The 9,456-nt window shown below is 36.8% G+C and overlaps 1 pseudogene across 1 annotated transcript; it reads right to left on the bottom strand.

Annotated features, from left to right (window-relative positions):
- Positions 1-5,394: 5,394 nt before the first annotated feature.
- LOC147396934 (putative calcium-transporting ATPase 11, plasma membrane-type) lies at positions 5,395-8,100 on the bottom strand (annotated as a pseudogene). The gene is made up of 2 exons (XR_015181098.1): positions 6,215-8,100; positions 5,395-6,123 (listed from the first exon to the last, which is right to left on the bottom strand). The product of XR_015181098.1 is annotated as a putative calcium-transporting ATPase 11, plasma membrane-type (transcript).
- Between the last annotated feature and the right edge of the window lie 1,356 nt (positions 8,101-9,456).

The raw sequence follows: 9,456 nt of genomic DNA, 5'->3' as shown, positions 1-9,456 counted from the left end.
TGTACAGTTGATGATCAGAGAAAGACGATACAAGAAGGCATAGGTGTCAAAAGATATTGACTTCCCATTCTGGGTAATGGGTGCCTTGTTAAGTTAACTCAGACCAGGGGGAGGGGGAGTACAAGTTGAAATTTAGCTTGTCCATAACTTAGGTACGACAAAGCCATTTTTTAACCAATCCATACCTAAGGTACGACCAAGCCATTTTTTAGCTTGCCCATACCTGAGGTACAGCCTGGATTGGTTTGGACTTGTTTGGGAGGTTCCCTTGGGCCTTAGACTCCTTTTGGTGGGCTTTTGTGCCTTGTTGTGTAGTTTTTCTTGGACCGACACTTCTCTTGCATGCTTCTTGATCTCTTGGGTTCAATTGATGCAAAAATGGAGTGTCTACACTTGTTATTGTAACAAATATTGAAGACTAATTTTGTAATTTAAAATTTTCTTTATGATGGGTATTTTTGTTATTTTAATATGTATTTTAATGTATCTTTGATGAGGGTTATTTTCATAAATTTATGCATATATGACAATAACAAGTGCTGAGGGACTTTGTAATTTAATTATTTTTTGATAAAAAAATATTTTAATATTTTTAATATGCATACGTTGAAGTCAAATAAATTTGCAAATGATTTGTGGTACATTTGCTGAAATTCCTTAAGAATTTAGGTAATGCATTCAAATTATTCACAATGCAAATCATTTGCACCATACGACCAAATAAAGTTGATTTCAGACATACCAAGCAGGGCCTTCGAAATAAATCTATTCACTCTTCGACATTAAAAAAAAATCAACTATTAGTTGGCAACTGAATGGCCCACAAGTTTAGTTTTGATGCAAGCACTACACATACAACGATTATGCCAACCTCAATGATGAAATCAATAGAAACTCGAATTCGAAGTACTTTTGTTAATGCCACACCAATAATTATGTAAATCACCAAAGAATTGCATATATTTGGCATGGCATTAACAAAAGTCGACGTGGTAATAACAACTCTCTTAAGAAAAACACTTTAATGTCCTCCGCATGAAAAATGTCTAGTGGCACAACTTTGGGTTACAAAATGTTATATACTAATGACCAATATTTTAATTAAAAAACCACTGAAACACCATTTTTATATAACTAGCACCAAAATCACCTTTATGCAATTATAATGTAAAGATAGACTTACAGACCAAGATTTTAAGATAACCTAAGCTTCAATTTGATCACGACTGCTTTCGTCTACAATGAAATTATTGTGAGATGTCTAATATTCTTATTCGACTTGGACTTCAAGAGGTAAAGTAGTATCAGAAGGGACCTTTTTTTTAGTAGGATTTCTTTATGTCTTTTGCTTTGTGAGGTTCATTGCGATAAATGACGAGAGTATGTAATCTTTATTGTTGATAGTGGGTTTGTTCTCTCTCTCTCCTCTGTGGACATAAGTAATTTTTCAAACCATGTAAAATTTGTGTTCTTCTATGCTTTTTTTCTTCTTTATTTTACTTTTGTTACGCTTCCACACAACATGTCATCTTGTTTCCATCATTCTTGGCAAAAAGCCACTACCCTCTTATTATTATCAAGATCATTTTCATTAAAATGAATAATACTACAATTCAACAACCCCTACAATCATGTTACTTTTCTAAAATACATAACCATCTTTCTTTTTTAAATTACAAGACACCCTTACAGTATTACAATCCCATTACCTTAGTTTTCTGAAATTACAAAACTATACATTTATTATGTTATCTTCAAAATCATCTAAAGTGAATGTTTCGAATGACAAAAAAATCCTTACTCCTTGCAATGTATTAAACGTGATATAAAACTAGATTATTTGTTTAAATTTTTTCATAAAATATTAATTAAAAAAAGAGTTGTGCTGAAGTAACATTAAAATGTACATCAATTCTCACATTACTGACGTAGAGGTACACACATAACCATAGATGCTTTTCACTCGTATCTTGATGAAAAGCATATTTGGTTTTGTACATACATTCATGTAAGGCTGGCAATGCTTTGAAATATACCCGATGTCCGAGCCGATCTGATTTGAAAAAACATGAAAAATTGGATTTTTTTTATTGAAATCTTAGATCCGAAATATTTTTGGATCGGATTTGGATCTACCCCAATCTACTTTGAAAAATATCCGATCCGAACAATTTCTAATAATTTTTTCATTATTTTTAATTTTGTATCAATACATATAGATAAAACATTTTAGTCTTTTTGATTTTCCTCTATATTTGTAGTTGGAAAGTATATTTTTTAAAATTTTATATGATTTTATGTTTTTTGAACATTGATCATTTGAAAATAAAGCATGTGTTCGGATTGGATTGGTTTCGGATTAAGGGTGAAATGAAACGAATTGCTCAGATCGGGCACATATTTAAAAAATTTCGGACCGGTATTGGAGTGGTACTGAACCAATCTGTCGCCAGCCCTACATTCACATCAACAATGTGAGAATCGATGTGCATTTTGATGTCACGTCAACATTTTCCTTAAAAAACTTAACCATGTATAAATCTTAATTTTTGTAATACATGTGTGTTTCCACATGCCATCTACTAGTCTAAGATGATATTTCGACTCTATTGCATAGGATCATGGGCATTCATGAATCATGCTGGGAAATTAAAAGAAAATCATGAACATCTCCAAACCTATGTAATGTCATTGTTGGTCTACTCAAATTATACAGTTTCCACCAAAAACATAAATTGGGCAATTTAGACAGCCTTCCCAATTTTGGTGTAATATTTGAGATACACCCATGTTTTCAAACTGATGGCATGCTCCCTTGACTGTGGTCTTCTATCAGAGAAACAGAAAATGATTGAAATGCTCACATCTTCAAACTCTTGCCAAAAATCCATCCAGAATCGTCAACCTTGGATTTTTGTGACAAGATTGCCATTTGTTCTTTGGATGATTTGATTAATTACTTGACTTTCTCTACTAATTTGTCTTCTAAATCAATGAGAAGAAAAATAAATAAAGTTTTACACCCTAGATGATTTTGCCAAATAAACCAAAGGTTGAGGCGAGGAATATATCAAAATTGCCCAACTCGAATAAATAAGCTATGTACATCAAAGGAGGCATTATGCATTAAAACACAGTAATAGAACTAAATAATAATAATAATAATAATATGATTCATTGAGGTAGGTTAACACAATGATACCGAAAGCATGACATCCATTGCATGTGGTTATAGGATTGTATTATATACTCTTTTCTTTCTTGCTAGCTTGAATCATTAGAGAGTGACTCGTAACCATCGTGATGCTTATCAGTGATTGTATACTTTGCCGGTTCAACAGGAATGCACTTTAAGAGAACAGTGACAAACATAGTTACAGATCCGACGAGGATGCTGAGTAACCATAATTGCCAGCTTAGAGGCACAGTGCTTGCAAAAGAGCCTAGAAATCCAACTATTACTATTTGGAATACCACTGTGGAGATTATGACAATTATGAAGACCCAACTGTCGAAAATGCCACGAAAAACATTTATCTTCTCCATCTCACAGCTATTTATTTCATTGAATACCTGGCAAAATATAGTTGAAAAAGTGATTTAATCATTGAGTTGATGGCTCCATGGACAGTCACATAGAAAGAAAGGGATTGAATTTGGTTCAACAAATAAAAACAGAGATAAGGGGTCACCCAAAGTTGCTGCCAACATAGGAAGATCAGAAACATTTCCCACCCCAAACAACTTACTTTTATGCAAGTTTATATGCAAACCGGAGACTGCTTCAAAACAACACAGTAATACTTGCAGAATACGTACTTGCTTTTTTGAATGACCAAAAAACACCAAGGTGTCATCCGCGAACTGGGGATGAGAAACCAAGCGCCCCTCCCTAATCCCCGATAATTTCCTGAAGTTCATTGCCCTTTCGAAAAGGTTTCCCAAAGCCTCTGCCACAATAAGAAATAAAAACGGAGATAAGGGGTCACCCAGTCTCAAGCCCCTTGTGCCCCTAAAGAAACCTGCTGGACTTCCGTTAATAATAATTGAGAAGGAGGCCGAGGTGATGCACTTCATAATCCAACCAATCTACTTTGATCCAAAACCCATTCTCCCTAACATGTACTCCAAGAACTCCCAACTCACATGATTGTAAGTTTTTTGCAAATCTATTTTACCAATCAACTCAGCCATTTTTAATTTGGATCTCGAATCAAGACATTCATTATATCAACACGCCATCTAAAATTTGTTTCCCTTTGATAAAAGCTATTTGTTCAAACCCAATTAAATACTCAAAAATTCTTTAAATCTAGATGCCAACACTTTAGAGACGATTTTGTACATTGGACCAACCAAACTAATGGGCCTAAAATCCCTTATATCATCTGCCCCCACTCTCTTAGGAATCAATGCCACAAAGGTACTATTCAACCCGTAGTCCAAACAATTCTTCTCATGCAACTCTTCTACCAGTTTCATTAAATCTTTTGAGATGATATCCCAACAATGTTTAAAGAAAGCCATAGTCAACCCATCCGGTCCAAGGGCCTTATCCCCACTTATAGAAAAAACCACAGCTTTCACCTCCTCTTCCCCAATTGTCCTTTCCAGCCACACCCTTTCCTCCTGATTTAGGGTCTTAAGCTCTAGATTATCGGGGCGAGGGCACTTGGATTCCCTTACCCTGTACAACTCTTTATGGTAACCCACAAATCCTTCCCTAATTTCCTCATCTCCTTCCATCAAAACCCCATTGAAAGGTTAGAAATCCAGTTACTTCTTCTATGAAGATTTGCCACTTTGTGAAAGAACTTAGTGTCATTGTCCCCTTCCTTCAACCATTAGACTCTCGACTTTTGCCTCCAACTAATTTCCTCCATCAAAGCCACCCTTTGAAAATTTTAAATTTTGTTCTCCTAACTCTATCCTCAATTGTCAATTCCCCCGTTCCTCTTTTGCATCAAAATCTTCAATATCTTTAAGGATCTCCCCCTTGTTCACGTCAACCGTCCCCAAAACCTCCTTGATCCAAACCTTTAACTTTTCTTTAAAAAATTTGAGTTTATTCTTAAATAAACACCCTAGATTTCCTATCGAGGGAATTTCATTCCTCCAATCCCTAATAAGATCTGATAAATTATGGTGACTTAGCCACATATTTTCAAATCTAAAGGGTGTTAGTTTAAGATTGAAGTGGCCCACCTCCAAGAATATAGGCGTATGATATGAAATTGGACTGGACATGGCCGAATGGACCACATTTTGAAACTTCTCCTCCACAACCCACCCACCAAAAATCTATCTAACTTAGACATCCTTGGGATTTCTTGATTATTGGACCACGTAAACCTTCTACCTAGCAATGGGATATCCATTAAATAGTGCCTCCTAACAAAACTGTTGAAATCCCTCATTTCCTTAGTGACACAATCCGACCCATATTTCTCATAGCTGAACCTAGTGACATTAAAAACATCCTTTCTATGTTAAGTCCTAAGTTGCATTGTCATAGCAGGGCATCAGCTTTGTGGGAGTTAATGGGTTTGATCCCGTATTGATGTCGTGCACTGGGACACACATCCTTGTCTTTGCTACATAGCATAGAGCATAACCTAATGAAAGAAGGAAACATAAGAAGATTAAAGGTTGAGATTTCATACATAGCAACGTTAAGAAGACTGTGCATGGGCTCACTCAAGAAGACTTCCAAGAAAAGTGGAGGAAGTTGGGTCTAATAGCAAGAGTTCCAGATGGTAATTCCATGAAATAAAATTGGCCATCAAAAAATCAACAAACAATCACATCTAAAGAAATAAATTAAACACATATTATAGAAGATAATAAAAGAGAGCGAGAAATGATCCATGACAACAAAAGGAAGAGGCCCAAATCCATAAAATAGAAAAAGGAATAGTATAAATACTAAGCAATGAGGGAAGAAAATCAAGTCTATCCATGAAAAAACCTTTGTTCCTGTTATACCTATAGCTAGTCCAATGCGAGACTCATGCAGAGCAAGGGCATCATTGGCCCTATTAAAGTCACTGCAACAACTTCACCAAACTTCCTCAACTGGGTTACCATGGTATACTTGTCTGAAGGCAAGGATCGAGCCAAGACCTGTGAATATGGTCATAGCATATCAAAAGACTAATTCTTCTATTAAGTATAATCATAAGCTAGAAGTTATCAAACAGAATAAAGTAGGTACCTGAATTTTAGGTATTAATTCATTCATCTCCTGGGGACTCTTACTACTAAAATCCTGTCCTTCTATGGCCAATCCATCATCTGTCTCTAGCGACAGCTTTAGCAGTATTAATATTGTCCCCAGTGACCATTTTCACATTAATCCCAGCAGCTAAACAAGTCTGAAAAGCTTCCTTGACCACAGGGCGCACTGGATTCTTGATCCCAACAACTGCTATCAGTGTGTAACCATCTGCGGAAATGCTATCTCTATACGAAGTCATATCCATATCCTTAAGAGGCTAAACAACTCTTAGAGCTTCACAAGTGAAAGCATTTATTACGTCCATCACATTCTTCACCTGTTCTTCTGATAGATTCACAACTGATCCAGTGCTATCAATCATCTTGTTGCACATTTGTATGATAAGTTCTGGTGCACCAGTGCAGAATGCTCGGAGAATGCCTCTCGGAAGAGCCACAAGCATGGACATCTTCTTCCTATCTGAATTAAAATGCTCGACCATCAATGCCTTAGCCTGCACTGCGATGGGCATCAAAATCACCCCCAAAAGAAAAGCCAAACTTCAACAGTGCTGATTCTGTGGGAGTGCCCAAAATATTATTCTTTCCATATTTGCCTTTCATCACCATAGAACCAGTATTTTAAAAGATAGACTTCAATAGCATGCTCAATACCCTCTTGGATATTGTAGACTTCAAAATATCCCCACTATCAGTACCTCTAATGACTTTAGTTTCTTCGCAGATCCATATCTTGTCAACCACCATATGGTTGGTTGTCAATGTCCCTGTTTTATCTGTGTAAATGCAACTAGCAGAACCCATGGCCTCACAAGCCGAGGGACGCCTCGTGAGTGCCTGATCATTCATTAATTGCTTCATTGCATGGGAAAGGCTCAATATTACAGCCAAAGGTAACCTTTCTGGAACTGCAATCACAAATATAGTCACAACAATAGAAAAATAATTCAGGAGCTTCAATGCATCACTCGAAGACCAATCCAAGAACTCATTGTGAAGTACTTTTTCTACTAGAAACCTTGCAAACATATCCACAAATGTCAGCACGGCAAAAGCTAAGCCAATCTTTGAAAAAATGGTGGCGATTCCATTCAACTTCACCTGCATCGGTGTTTCATCTTCTCCCCACTCACTCATAATCGGCATCAACTCTCCCCATTTGGTTTTCATTCCAACTGATGCAACCAACATCCTACCAGACCCAGCTTGCACTTTTGTCCCTGATAAAAGAAAAGGGTTACGATCGCCTACTTCGATAGAATCCCGCTCACCTGACAAGCTTGACTCATCGGTCAACAAGTTGTGACTATATATCAATACCCCATCAGCCCGAACGTGGTCTCCAGTGAATAGATGAACAATATCTCCAACCACCAAAAATCATCGGAAGAAACCTTTTCTCCATCTCCATCTCACGTGACCTGAACATAAGTCTTGTTCTTCTCTTTCTCCAAATCCTCGAATTTCATTGCCACCCTTCAGTGGCAATTCCAAGACCTATAGAAGTAATGGCACATATCATAAGTATGATTAGAGTAGAGTCCCATGGTGCCTCCCATATAAATGTCAAGAAATTTCTGGAGAGGTTCTCAATGTATTGGTTGGAACTAAAGATCTGCTGCCTAGGTAGTTCACTTGCACTGACACCTTTTTTGAGCTTGACAGAGTGATCTAGCAATTCCTTCAACTCCATGACATGTCTTCAAGCCTCTTATATCATGTATAGGAACCATTTTTGCATGTTTGTTCGGGTCAATGTAGAAACCAGCTTGTTTAATGTCCATAGGGCCTCATATTCTGTTGGAAGAATAGCTGTAAAAAGAGATGCGTTTTCATAAGAGGGCATTCCAAGAAGTATATATATACATAGGGGGGCGTTCAATGGCAAACTTTTTGGCAAAACATTTTTCAAAACATGAGTTAGAGGTTTTGGAATGGGCTGATTTTTGGTGAGGATGATCTCTACGGTGAGGAGATCATCATCACCAAAAATCAGCCCATTCCAAAACTTCTAACCCCATCAAAAACAGTTTACAAAAAATGGACGGTCCACGATGTTTCAGCTTGTAAACATGGATTAGAAGTTTTGGAATGGGCTGATTTTTGGTGAGGATGATCTCCTCACCGTAGAGATCATCCTCACCAAAAATCAGCCGGTTCCAAAACCTCTAACTCATGTTTTGAAAAATGTTTTGCCAAAAAGTTTGCTAAAAAGTTTGCCATTCAACGCTACCCATATATATATATATATATATATATATATATATATAGGGAAATGTTCAGCAACAAACATTTTGGCAAAACATTTTTCAAAACATGGGTTAGAGGTCTTGGAATGGACTGATTTTTGGTGAGGATGATCTCTACGGTGAGGAGATCATCATCACCAAAAATCAGCCCATTCCAAAACTTCTAACCCCATCGAATATGGTTTACAAAAAATGGACGGTCCACGATTTTTCAACTTGTAAACTGGGGCTACAAGTTTTGGAATGGGCTGATTTTTGGTGAGGATGATCTCCTCACCGTAGAGATCATCCTCACCAAAAATCAGCCCATTCCAAAACCTCTAACCCATGTTTTGAAAAATGTTTTGCCAAAATGTTTGTTGCTGAACGGGACCCATATATATATTATATATATATATATATATATATATATATAATATATATATATATAGGGTAGCGATCAATGGCCAACAGTTTGGCAAAACATTTTGGCAAACACATTTTTCAAAACATGGGTTAGAGGTCTTGGAATGGGCTGATTTTTGGTGAGGATGATCTCTATGGTGAGGAGATCATCATCACCAAAAATCAGCCCATTCCAAAACTTCTAACCTCATCAAAAATGGTTTACAAAAAATGGACGGTTCACGATTTTTCAACTTGTAAAATGGGGCTAGAAGTTTTGGAATGAGCTGATTTTTGGTGAGGATGATCTCCTCACCGTAGAGATCATCCTCACCAAAAATCAGCCCATTCCAAGACCTCTAACCCATGTTTTGAAAAAGTGTTTGCCAAAATGTTTGCCAAACTGTTGGCCACGGATAGGGACCCATATATATATAGGGTCCCTTTCAGCAACAAACATTTTGGCAAAACATTTTTCAAAACATGGGTTAGAGGTTTTGGAATGGGCTGATTTTTGATGAGGATGATCTCTACGGTGAGGAGATCATCCTCATAAAAAATCAGCCCATTCCAAAACTTCTAGCCC

Source organism: Akebia trifoliata, chromosome 8 (genome assembly GCF_017979445.1).
Source record: "Akebia trifoliata isolate Shusen 1 chromosome 8, ASM1797944v1, whole genome shotgun sequence".
Lineage (NCBI taxonomy): Eukaryota > Viridiplantae > Streptophyta > Magnoliopsida > Ranunculales > Lardizabalaceae > Akebia > Akebia trifoliata.
This window is presented reverse-complemented; position numbering and strand designations above follow the sequence as displayed.